General features: G+C 25.6%; 1 non-coding gene across 1 annotated transcript; it reads left to right on the top strand.

Moving 5' to 3' along the window:
* The first annotated feature begins 13272 nt into the window (after positions 1–13272).
* On the top strand, positions 13273–13344 carry Trnad-guc (transfer RNA aspartic acid (anticodon GUC)). Its single transcript has one exon. It is a non-coding gene; the product is annotated as a tRNA-Asp (tRNA).
* Positions 13345–14405: the final 1061 nt, after the last annotated feature.

Here is a 14405-nt window from a genome sequence, read left to right as displayed (position 1 = left end):
ATTATTCAATGCTCTACACGAGTGTTGTGGGTATGTTATAGACCACGTGGACTAGGAAGAATGGCATAATAATTGAAGTAAGTACCTATACGTATTTCTTGTAACTTGTAAAGCACTCGTCTAGATAAAATATAATATATAAATTATACACATGCCACATTGCCACGTAGGTATACCTATTGTTTTATTACACATGTGTAGCCTTGACGAAAGAGTACTTTTTATCGGTGACAACGGGGGGTATGTTTCCGGCGAGAAAACAAAATCACTAATCTCGATTACAAAACATAGCAGTAGTTTATAATACGACACTTAAATTAATATTTCAAACGTCACAATACTTAGCTTATCGCTATGATAATCAATAATGTGTAAGCAGAGTAGTGCAGGAAAAAAATTTTGTATTAAGCAATGTGAAAACAGTTCAGTTCCCGTATAGTGACTTAAAAAGAAAAAAGAAGCTTCCGAAATATAATAAATTTGCCTTACCATATAGCCGTAGTGTTTATAATTTACTTTTATCTCTTATAAGGTCTTGTTGGGTTTAAAAAGACACATCGAAGCACCTAAATATTATGTTTTAATTATACAATAAATAATAGTTCTTATACATAAATGATAAATGAATATTTTATGCGTACCTACGTTCGATGCAGGAATTATATTTATGTTCTGATTACTTACTATAAAACGTGCATTGGTTTTACAGCAGTGATACCTAAATTGTTCTCTCTTCGAATACTTACCCTTTTTGTGAAGATTTTAAAAGGTCTTAACAATAATTTATGCATTAAAATTTTATAATACGATGGAGATTTTCCAGTGGTTTTTGAAAAAATTCAAAATTTATGTTTTTCTTTTGTGTTTATTGAGTCTTTTTAAAGTAGAAAAAATAATTCAATTTTACGTGAGATTTCGGGTAGTATATTTTTCTTAGTAACAGGAAACAACTAAAATACAAAATAATACATTAAAGGTGAACATTTTTAAACGTTTATTTTTGAAATAATCGATATTATTCATATTTTGGTATCATCAAACATTTGTATTATAATATTAATTCCTTTAAGAACATTTGTATTTCCTAGATATGGTATAATTTTTCAAAAGTTTTTAAATCTTTTTAACTATTTATAGATATTTAAAAATTTTAACATTGTTTTTTACAATACATTTTGTAATTTTGATAAAAACTATTATGCTTTGCTAACATGGTTGAAGTGTAAATATGACATTTTTTATAAGTTACTTTTATTGAATTTTAAAAAAAAAGTGAGGATAAATAATTAACATTCATTCGATTTTTACGAGTTTCTAAAGTAAAAAATTTTACGAACTGTTAAAAATCATAAAAATATGTTATTTATTTTATACCTTAGACTTGAAAAATGAAATTTCAAAACAAGACATCTCATTAGATTTGTTTACTGTAGCAAAATAAAAATTGATCGTAAATCCATATTATTATTGATTTTTACGAACGTTTAAACTTTAAAGTTAAAATGCTGTTATAAGATTGTCAAAATAAAAATTGTTTGCAAATTATTTTATAGACAAAAAATTATGACATATTCAGTTTTAATTGCCAAGAATTGAACATGGAATAATAGTACAATGTTCCTCACAAATCTTAATAAGCTATATTTTTAACAAAATCAATAATAAATTAATATTATCAATAATTCAATTATATTGAAAACCTATTATAATAATGACATATGGAATTTTGATTTTATTGGCTATTGACGCACATAGCATTTATTTATATCAATTTTCAATTTTTACGAAATTTTATATTTTAACGAAAAATAAGGTCTTTAGTTATTACTTATTTTAAAGTATTTCAAAGAATATTATTCAAAAATACTTGGAACTTTTTAGTTTTGACCTGTATGTTTTATAAGTTATTTATTATTCATATTATAATTTTCTAAAATTAGATGAATTTTAAGTTATTTATACATTAACTTATTTTTATCTTTCAACTGTGGTAGATCAATTATATTAACTTGTGTAAGTAAAGTTGTAAGTTCATAACAGTTATAATAATGTTTTTATAATAAAATAAAAAATAGTTCAACCTACCGTATTAGTACATAACTATTATTGAAAAATAAAATGCTAATATCGTTATAAATATATAGAAATATGGGCTGACTGTAGACCGTTTCCGCTCAGAATTGACACATGTGCAGTGTACATAGTATGCATAGTGCATACTAAACCGCAGTGATTTCCCTGTTTTTTTTCTTTGCCATCTGCTAATATCACATACCTAAACATGACTCACTATTGGTTATTAAATTTTGGTAATATATTATAAATTAGACGTGCGTTTCGTCAAAATAAAAATGTGCCATTTAATCACACGTACGAAATAAAGCAAAAATGTAATTCAATAAATTGGTGTTAAAAAAAATGTGTTCATTTTAATACGTTTTTATAATTGATAAAAATAAAAAAAAATAGTAATAATAAATAGTAGATAGATATACGTAAGAAAATAGTTGTCAAAAATGTGTTTGAAAATGATAATACGATATGATATATATCGTATATATTATAGTTATGAATAAACTTAACGATAAAGCCTTAAACGCTGAATAACAATAAAATTTTAATATTTTTTTTTTAACACTTCAATGCTAAATTTACTTTTAAAATAAATATAAAATAACAAATGTATAACTACCGGGAAAAGTTAACAATCATTAAATTATTTTTAAATTGTTGTCTTTATATTTTAATAGTGTGAAATGTACAATTTCTCCATCAACACTTTTTAAATTATTTAATACGTTACAATGCTAAAATTAAATAGAATAGTGAAGTTGTAGTATATGCCTACGTTAGTAAAACAGGAAATGTTCAACACTATTGTTCTTATTATTTAATGTGTAGGTACTAGATACTTATATTTTTTTGGTTGACTTAAATTAAAAATTAAAAAAATGGGAAAGTAGGTAACCACTTTGTTGTACAGAAAGTGATGAGTGAACGTTATCATTAAAGATCGTCAGTGAAAAAGTCTCTGCAATTTAAGTTAATTTGTACGTAAAACGATTTTGAACAAAAACGGTTTGTCAGCATAGTACCTATATTACTAAGTAAATTGTGTGATATATTTGTATTGTTATGAAATTATTTTATTTTATTATTTTTATCGTAAAAATGTTTGCTTAAAACATTGTAATTAAAAATGTCAACGTGAGGATAAAATAAAATAATATACATCAATATAGTTTCAAGTACCCATAAACAATATTTATAAATTAAAAAAAAAAAAAATTAAAATCGTCATTTTTTTAAAATTAAATATCTAATTTTGTCCAAGTTTTAACTTATAAATAATGCCATTTAAAAAAAAAATCGTGTTACAATTATTATTTAAAATTTTTTTGTAATAGTATGAACTATTAAATAAGGAACCTTAATAATTATACGAAAAACTTATGAAGGACTTTGTATTTTATCGTTATTTAGAAAAAAAACTAAAATTTCAAATTTCTATACAATTTATATAGATCAAAAAGTGTCAAAATACTTGGAATTTTATTATGTATAAAAAATGTTAGTATAAACATTTGGTAAAAATTTCTAGTACTTACCTACAATTATTTATTTTTACACAAAAAAAATAATAAAATCGATTGTGTCAAATACTGGTTTTATATATAAGTATATAATATATAACTATCTACAATGCACACATGTATTGTTATAATCATATAGATGTTTGCAACTAGCTTTTGTATAAGGGGCTAATAAACAGTCAAACATTGTTTACCTCCTACGAGTATACCATTCATGCGTATGTATGTTATATTCTATACACGTTTTTATTTTAATTATACTGTTTATAACCATAAATGTCATAAATTTATGCGTCCTCCATTAGTCATATTTAATATTATAAAGTATAAAAGTTTTTAAAAAAGTTTTATTTATTTATTACAGAAATTATTATTATATCTTGTCGGTTCATTGACTTCGATCAAAATATAGCTTGAGCCGACTGCAAATTATGGCCAGCAAGTGGATCAAGGGAAAATATCTACAGGTCAATATCACCCAAGTGCGTGTGTTGTTAGGAATAGCAATAAATTCTTTATAGTACAATAACGTCACGAAGGCGATGTAGAACACAATATAGATATATTTATTTTTAAATGAACATACAATATTTGCTAATTACAATTGTATTTTATGATACTTTAATACTCGAAAACATTTCACTAAATATCTTTATGTAAATAAATCATATTTATCTTTATTTTCAATACGTATTACTAATAAAAATGTTAAGTGCATTTTAAACTATAATTTTTGACATTTTTAATGCATTTTTTAAGGTTTTTTAGTGCTTTAAATTCGCAGTCAGTGAACTTACTTATTAGTATTATTATACTTAATTAATTCGATACTTATAATCACGTATTATTAAATACATGTAGTTTTTACATTATTTTTAAACCATTAATAATAATTATTATCCTTGTAAACAATGTTATCTTAATATTTAGCAATAAATCTTAATGTATTTTACAGAAACAACTAATGTTAATACAAACTTTTGATTTTATGATAAAAAAATAGGTATATATACGTCTGATTTTTCTTTTAAAAAAAATTTGTATTCAAAATATGTAATTAAGCTACATCGTCGCTGTCATATTTTTGTATTAAATAATTACTATTCCAAACCATACTTGCACCTGTTGATATTTATTTATTTCCTCTTGATCCACTTGCTGGCCACCCATTTGTAGTCGTCACGAGTTTTATTCTTACCAAAGTCAATGAACCGACCAAAATACAATATCGACGACATTTTATTATTGCCTTATTAAAAACTAATATTTTCACATTCGCCAATACAATCCAACAATAAACGAAAACAATTAATGAAACGTGTTGCGTTTACCAAACTATATTCACTCGAAATAGTCGAATCATAATGGATATACTTATTTGATTATAAGTTATATTATATAATTTTACAAAAACATTTGTACTTAAAACTTATATATTATATATATATATATCGGTACAAAATGCGTATACACATCTGTCTGATAATCAGTAATTGACCAGCAGTTGATGATGCTGTTAGTACAAATTTATATTGAGTGTTGAATATTTGGGATTTTACGTACTTACACGAAAAATTTAAAAAAAAACCTCACTTAAAGTCAGAATAATATACTAACTTCCAATGTCTTCTGTCTAATGTAATGACATTAAACTATCGAGTAGACCACTGACCATATCTAAAGGTATGCATATTGAATATTTCCATATAATATCTGACGTATTTAAATAACACGTGTGACATAAAATTGGCAGCAGGTAAATGTTACGTTCATTACGGTAGTTGTATTATCTCATAGATTGTAATAAATTTATGAATAATTAGTGGAATCCGAATAACCTGTTTACGTTAATATTTTTATTAATTATTCGTTTCAAATGTTTCTAAAATGTTTGTACCAATTAAATAAATTAGTTAAAAATAAAAAAAAAACAATAAAAAGTCCCCTGGTTTGATGCAACATAAGTGTGTGTCTATATTTTTTGAATGAATAATGAATTATTGGTAATATAATAATTAATAATATTATAAAAGAAGTACAAAAGTTTCAAAAAGAATCCAAACACTTTATTAACTATCTGATTAGAAAAACACATACGGTTCTTCAAACTTAAATACGTATACCTGCTATTATTCGTAGCTAAATGAGACGAAGTTAAAAAAAATAAAAATCTACTTGAATTTAAAATTTTATCGTTTTAATTATTATGAACTGTATATTATATAACTGGCTATAATAGTATAATGTACCAAATTTAGTGAACTGTATAAGTTTAATAAGTAGTACACCTGCTGAGTTATAACCCAAAATAGAATGCGAACAACAATAATGAGTAGGAACATGTGTATTTTGGATTTTGAACTAAGTGATGAATATGTTTTACAATTATTTATTTTATTTTTTTTATTATAGTCTATAATCTATACTCTGTAAACACTTTATTTGTTACCTAGTAAATTATAATTTTATGTGGTACATATTTTGATGGTATAAAATCTAGTCTGAACGATACTTATTTTATCTATTTTTTTTTAATATTCTCCAATACTGAAGTTAATTTAACGATTTAACTTTAAGTGAAAACTACGGATACTAATCAATTTACTCTTAAATACCTATTTTAAACAAACGTATAATTTTAATAATATTATTAAAGTTTTGTTACTGCAAAGAATAAAACCAATACGATAGAAATCGTGTACTTTTATATTCAAGTCGTATTTAAGTTGTTATTTAATAGCTATTATATATTACGTGTAATGATAATATATAATATGACAATATTTTTGGCATATGTACAGAGTTAAAAGTCGACCACTATTATATAGATTGCACAGAAATTATTCAGTATAATTAAGTGATTTATATGTAATATAACAAAATTATGCTATAACTTGAATTCAAAAAAAAATTTCCAAATCTCCCATAAAATATTTTCATTTACACAAAAATGATTGCTAAAAGAGCACATTTGTTTGAACGTATAGCCATTTGTATTATGTAATACATTTTGAAGGTTATGGAAGATGTTAAAACCAGAAGTTAACGTGTATGGTAATAATATATATATGTATAAGTAACGTATAGGAACATCCGAACATATAACATATGGTATATTTATGGCTCGTATGCGATTATGTCATGCACTCATGTGTAGGTATATACCTATATGAGTGTAATATGATACATATTATACAATATTTATTGTATTAAGAGTTAAGGATGCGTTTGATAGTGCTCGATAGTGTTTCTATACATGCGTTTAAAAAAAAAAAAATTAGAAAAGTTTAAAAAAAGTTTTAATTATAATAAGTGTACAATAAATAAACTATTGTCGATACATGGCATGCGATTCAGACATTTTTTTTTTTTTTTGAAATGCGATTTGGATGCAGCCGTTTTCATCGATGTTTGCGGTCACACTAAATCGAAAGATTCATTGTCGACTGTAATTCCAAATTCGACGAATGATTATAAAAATTAGTATTTTCGACCGTACGTCATCCCTCAAAACGTCCATATTATGATGTATAATATCACGTCATTGTTTTCAATATATATATAATTATGTATGAATTATTGAATTCAAACAATTATTACTATTATTATTATGCGATGCGTTATGCGTTTGGTAACGAATAACAATAATTGTCATTCGTCGCGTTCAAAGACGCTTATACGTTTCAACTGCAACAGAGTTCGGCTGAAACGTCGTCGTCGTCGTCGTCTTTCTTTGCAATAGAACATCTGCAGCTGTGCCGCCGCCGCCGTCGCAGAAGCCGTCAAGAAGTTTTTTAAAAATAAAATTAAAAAAATAAAATAAAAATGTTCGTCTTACACGCGCGTCCGGGCTCAACTCGACGGAATGCGGTTTGACTCCGAGCCGACGGGCTCGCCAATGGCGACGGCTGCTTATACGTATATATGTACCTTTATACATAGAGATATATAGATAATATACACGCGCACTTTCGGTTGTATGGCCCGCGGACCCCGCATGTACCTAAATCACACACACATATATATATCTACGTCGTGTTGCGCCTCTATTGGAGAAATAGAAATCCGCGTCTGCACCGGATAGGTTTTCGCTTCTATCCGATCATAAATATATTATAATACCCAATGATAATAATAATAATAATAATAATAATAATATTGTTATTATTATAATATATATAATATGCGTGCGTGTGTGTGTGTGTGTGCATATTATAATTAGAAAGCCAAACGGCGGCGGTCAAACGGGTCGGACGAGTCGCGCGCGTGTGTCGTGGGCGGCCGGGTGCACGCGGATGGCGACGGCGGCCGAATGCCAAGTTCACGTGGCGCCCAGGACAAGATAAATACGAGACACATATTATAATATAATACACACGTTTTAAGTATATACATATAGTTATGTATATTGTGGTACGAGAATAATATGTAATATGCTGCTCGTTTAGGTACGAGACAGGTATACTATACGCATGTGTAGGCATAGTGTTGTATTATAAGCGTGTAGATACTCGCCAGTTATTATACGTATTATTGTAAATATTTTTCCGGACGTATTTGCACACGCAATTGATCGTGAATATACTTACTGCACCTACAATATTATAATAGACCGTGTATTATTATTATTGTGACCTACAGTTTTTCTCTCTCGTAAAATGAATGAGCACATTACGCATTTAATATACCTACGTGTTTGCGTACGTATTATGCGTTTTTATAATATTATTATGTTTGTTACTATCGAGAGGCTTGTCGTCGCCGTCGAGTATATAATATTATATATAGATACGGATTACAGAATGATTCAACAAGCACGATTGCCGGCTCCCCATTTTCCTCGTCAATTTAGGTATTCAAAATCTATAACATTTTAAATATACTCTAACGATTCGTTTTTCACATTTTTGAGAAATTTTTTTAAAAACGATTTAACGGATAATTTTTTTTTGAAAATTTTGACGTTTTAAAAGTAAAATTCAAACGAATATAGTTTTTGAGTTCTTTATCTTTGTGAATTAAGTGATTATGGGAGATCTGGAAAGATATCTATGGGGCAATAGTGATTTGAAAATTTTAGTACTGTATACTAATCTATTAGTATTAATTAAAACTTGTAAAAGTGGTGCAAGTATAATTATAAATACTATATCTATTTTACATTTTTGTAAAACTATAGTTCTAATAAGGACTATTATCTTATCAATATAATCATTTTAATTTTTAATAACTGAAAAACTACTCGTTGTAATTTTAAATTTGGTGCATCGATATTTTCAAAAAAATTATCTATTAATAATTATAATAAATAAATATTAAATATTATATTAAATAATTCACAAGTAAAAAAGGTGGGTTCTCATTTGAAAATTAGAAATTTGTATCATCGCAGAATAATCCTTAAGTAGAACAAAAAATCTTAAATTTTCCAAAATATGGTTTTAAAGTATTTATGTTTAAAAATTCCAATAGTTAATATTTTAATAAATTTATTATTCAACGAAAAAAATAGTGATGAGCATCATGCTCTATGAATCACACGTATACCTATAGCACAAACGTATTTACGTATATCAATCTATAATACAGCAGTATATGCCAATAATATATACTGTGTGTAAGAGATGTCATAATAATATTATGTAGAATTATTTTATTTGTATACGATATTTTAATATTTTATCATAGAGGACGCATTTATAATATGCAGCTATTGATGAACCTTATATTTTAACATACTATTAAATTATATAAATGTCGTATGTAATATTAAATTCGAATGCAAAACTTGAAATATTTAAGTACATATTATATACGAAATATAATATTTTATGTAAAAAGGTGCGCTTATTATTGAGATGAGCTAACTAATGTACATGTAAAATATTAAAATAATTATTTTATGCGTGTGCAATTTGACTATTTATATGTATTTTGTTTAAATCGCGTAATATAATTTTAAGCGTTTTATGCGATATTAATAAAATTATATAGCTATGTTTGTAATAGTCGTCACACCAAGTACAAAATCATCGACACGCCGCGTATTTATCCGCACAACCAAACTTTCACGCATACATTATTTATATTTTGATTTGAGCACCACACGTCGATACATCGACATACTATACCTTGTTAAAGATGTTTGCACCGAACGAAGTTTCGACGTTCCACGATAATAAAACATTTTTTCCTGTGATACCTAATTATAATTATAAGTTCGATTGCGTGCATTGTGTTCAATCGTTGTAATACACGCCACACCGTGCGATGAGATGAACACTGACCCCGAGATTATATAATACGTTCTCAATACGACCGTGGAAAATCCATTAGATGCAACAAGGAGGAGTTTTTATTGAGTAATTTTTCTCTAATCCTCGCTCAGAAACACAATTTTCGTAATAGCTAGGTCTTGTTAAAATATAATATAACGTGTGATTATATAGGCTTAGAACGCTTAGATGTTGGTTTATTCGGATTATTATTCGACTAAATTCTTGTACCTATAATAATATGTTTGGTATAATATTATATAGGCAAGTTAAATGTGTTGCGGCGTATAGGTATCTACTACGGTTTTGAATAAAACTATTAAAACCTTTTTTAGACGGAAATCATATTTTATAGTCGTCTACACTTTGATTTCGCCATCAAATCGTAGTAATAATATACGTACAAGTCACAATATATAATACATAGTGTAGTATATTATATGAAATCAAAAGAAAAACAGTGGGTCTTTTATTTTCTTTTGTTGAAATATTTTTTTAACAGATTTATCCGATATAATTTTCTGACTACAATTTCATATTACAAAAGACACACCCACAACATAGCATAGTTCTATATTGTATCTAGTACAATATTATTTAAAATGCAATAGTTACTCAATCGTTGCAATGATGTGAGGTCATGCAATTGCTCCAGGGAGCAAATTAAACTTGTGATTCTCACGAGAAAGTACAAGACAATATTGTACAATAAAAATAGATAAGAATTTTATAATATTAGTCACCTTAAAATTATTGCTACCCATATTAATATTATATTATAATACCATGTATGTATAAATAGTAAATGAATGTTATTGTTACGATAAAATATAATCAATACAGCAATAAATTAGCATTAACATTTTATTTAGTTGTGTGAATACAATTTATTATTGTATTTAAAACTGCAATACATTACATATATTATATTGATTAAAATAATTTATTTTATAATTATTTGAATTATGCCATAGCTTAAAAGCTTAACATTTTGTTATTTAACTAACTACTAACTACTAACAATCCTAATATATTATTTTATAAACTTCACTAGTGTTAAAACCAAATCTTTCCATATAATTTATCTTGTAATATACATTATAGCCTATAGGTATAGTTAAATTACATTCTACTGATTAAAAACAATTTTTTCCCACTAGACACAAATATTATCTCCTTAGAAAATACTGACAGTATTCAGTACATATGTTTTTATAAAATCACATTACCATTCTTGTATTGAATGTATGAACCAGCCTTGAATAACTTCCGCGATACTCGTGATAGTATTCATATAACTGTATGACATGAAAATACATAGTATAGAAATGATTAAATAACCACATCACGTACTAATCATAAGCATTGAAAAAAACCAAAAACGAGTCCGAACGGAGAAAGTTTGTCAATATTCTTTAGTGCACCTTTAAATTATGCATTGTTTAAAAGGTTACATATATACAGATCAATTTACTAAACATCTTCACCGCTAAATTATTTTAAAAATTCTATTTTTTTTTTTTTTTTTGAATCACCAGCTGTACTTGAAGACCATATTATCTAATATTTAGATTATTTATGAAATTTAAGAAGTGTCATAAAACATTACAAACTTCTTTGTTACAAATAAGAAAATGAGAAAATATGAAAATTATTAATTCTGAAAAAAACGTATTGGCTTAAAAATGATGCGTTTATCGTTTGTGTGTGTGTATTAATGATGTTACTTTTAGCAGCAGTAAAAAATAAAAATGCTACAATATTCATCTTTTAAGGACTTAAGGTGGTTTGCAAGTTGGATCTAATTGTTACTTTGAATAGTAAAAAATATCTAAAACTCTTAAAAATAGTCGGATTAATTGAGATCAATAAAAATAAAACATAAAAGAACGAGAATGTCGAGAATACTTATGCAAAATCATATATTCGACAAAATCAATTTTTTATTTTAAGTTGTAATTTAGAAAAAAATAATCACATAGATTTAAATTTAAATTTTAAACCAAACACAATTTATATGTTTGTTTAAAATGATAATATTTTTGGAATATTTTGAAAAATAAATACGTATTATAGATATGATAATTGATAAATCGTTACAACCAATACATATTTCGGCCCTCTTTGCGCCATTTATGGACATTTAAAATTTTTATAATTTTTTATTGATTAATATAAATTCTAATTAATAGCACTTACATAAATTTATAGACACGATTTTGTTCATTAGTGTTTGAAATTCAAATTTTGGTGTAAAATTCGTAAAAATCACGAACACTTAAAAATTATCTTGACATCTTGTACCTAATTAAAAATTAATTTAATTTTCTATTTTAATAGCTTAAGCTTGAAAATTTAATATACCTACGATTCTTTTACAGTTGATTATACTTTTAAAAATATCAAAAACACATTGGTAAAATTATTTTTATAGAATTTAAAGTTCTAGTTTTTAAGGACTTGAGAAATTATTCTTGTCATTACCTTAATTGTCAGTACCGATAGTACCTATATACTATATAATTAATTATTATTATTATCTTACCTATATATTTTTTTAAATTTATTCCTGAACTACAAATTAAAAAAATAATATGTTTTATAATTTTATTTATGAGTATAAATAATATTTGATAGATATTTCAAATTAAAAACATTTAATTTGTGTAATATATTTTTAAATTTTAAGTAAATATTAAAATTAATTTATATTTATTAGAGAATTAAGTATTTTCTCGATTAAAAATAGATTATGTCTTCCATTCTACGAAGTGCTTAATTTTCTTATTAAATTATAAATTATATAGCATTGATTATAAATAGGTAGGTACTGTTAATACTAATATACTAGGTACCTACCTAATAATGTATAATCAATGGTTACAGGTTAATTCAGCACTGCCGTACTAGAGATAACTATTTTATACTACAAATTTATTCACATAATATTTAGTACCTACCTAAGCAGTACGTAATATTGGTTAATATTATCAAGTGCGATGTTTAAGATATTTTGGATTAAAATTAGTTTGCTATAAGAAAAATAAATTATTAACCGTAAGCTACGATCCGTAAAACAAATAAATTATAAAATTAAAATTACCCTGAGAAGTAAAAATTGACTGTGTCTTCGTTTAAGACAGTTTTCATTTGCAATGTGAGTTATTAAGCTATGATTAAAATATCAATATCATTATACATTTCCTATAGAATAATATTACTTAGAAATACCAAAAGGTATATTATAATATGAAGCGTTGTTCAGCATTATATTATAACGAGCAGAGATCAGTAAAACTAAGAAAAAGTAAGCTTCAAAATATTATGTGTTACACTGAAAATGTAGTAAAGAATATTATAACGAATATAATGAAAAGACCTTTGATTCCACGGTTCTAGCACAATCCTCGGTAGTATAGTGGTAAGTATCCCCGCCTGTCACGCGGGAGACCGGGGTTCGATTCCCCGCCGGGGAGGAAAAATTTTTGCACTTTTTTTTAAAAAATTTATCTTTCTTTTTTTTTATATATATATTTTTACTTTCAAATTTCGTGTTTTTATTTACACTAACCGGATATATTGGTAATTTAGTGACATTTCTACAAGAATTTATAAAACAACATAAAGTTATGCTCAAAACTGATAAATATAGTACCTATATGTACAGTGTACATTGTTAACATAATGAAAATTTAGCAATGAAAAAATATATTTTGGTACTGAACATACCCAATTTAAATTTTTTATGTAATAACTAATAACTAGTAATAACACTTCGCTCATGCATATTATGAATTAATGCATAAGCATAAAATATATATTAATATACAATCCTTCTATTATTAATATGATGTGGTTTTATTGAGAATTTTTATTCATGGTCGTGTTTTAAATGAAACATTATTATACAAAAATTACGTCAACGTTTATTCCATAACATATAATATATTAAATAACGATTGCTAATACACGAAGTCGTCATACCTACATGTGCTTTTGTTATTCTTACTAATTTGGGTGAGTTTACAATGGCAAAATTATAAATAATACAACATTACTATCCTGCACTGAGATGAGCATATTAAGATCAAGGCTCAACTTCTTGTCTCTGCATCCTGTTTGGCTAAATTTTAGACATGTTCTGACTGAAAATTTTTAAGTTTGAATTAATTATTTTCATTGAAATTAAACTATTTACAGAATTTTGATGAAAATTAATCAATAATGATTATTAAAATTGAATATTGATGTTAAAAATAATAAAAAACATTTATAAAACCATAATCAATAATATATTATAGGTAGTTGAAAATAGTACGAATACAGTTATTCATTTTATAGGTAGATATAATTTCAATAAATAGTTTAGACTTCGATATTTTACAGTTATAGGTATAACCCTTTTAGATTGTACCTATTTATAAATTCCAAATACTTAAATAGTTAGATACACAATAAATAAAATAATTACCCAAGGTTTTTTGAACTTTTTTGAGATAGGATTTTTAAAATTTAAAGATTTACCTCATCTGTTTAT

The sequence above is a fragment of the Aphis gossypii genome, chromosome X, assembly GCF_020184175.1.
Source record: "Aphis gossypii isolate Hap1 chromosome X, ASM2018417v2, whole genome shotgun sequence".
Taxonomy (NCBI): Eukaryota; Metazoa; Arthropoda; class Insecta; order Hemiptera; family Aphididae; genus Aphis; species Aphis gossypii.
The sequence above is the reverse complement of the archived record's forward strand: the minus strand, read 5'-3'. Positions and strand labels throughout refer to the sequence as shown.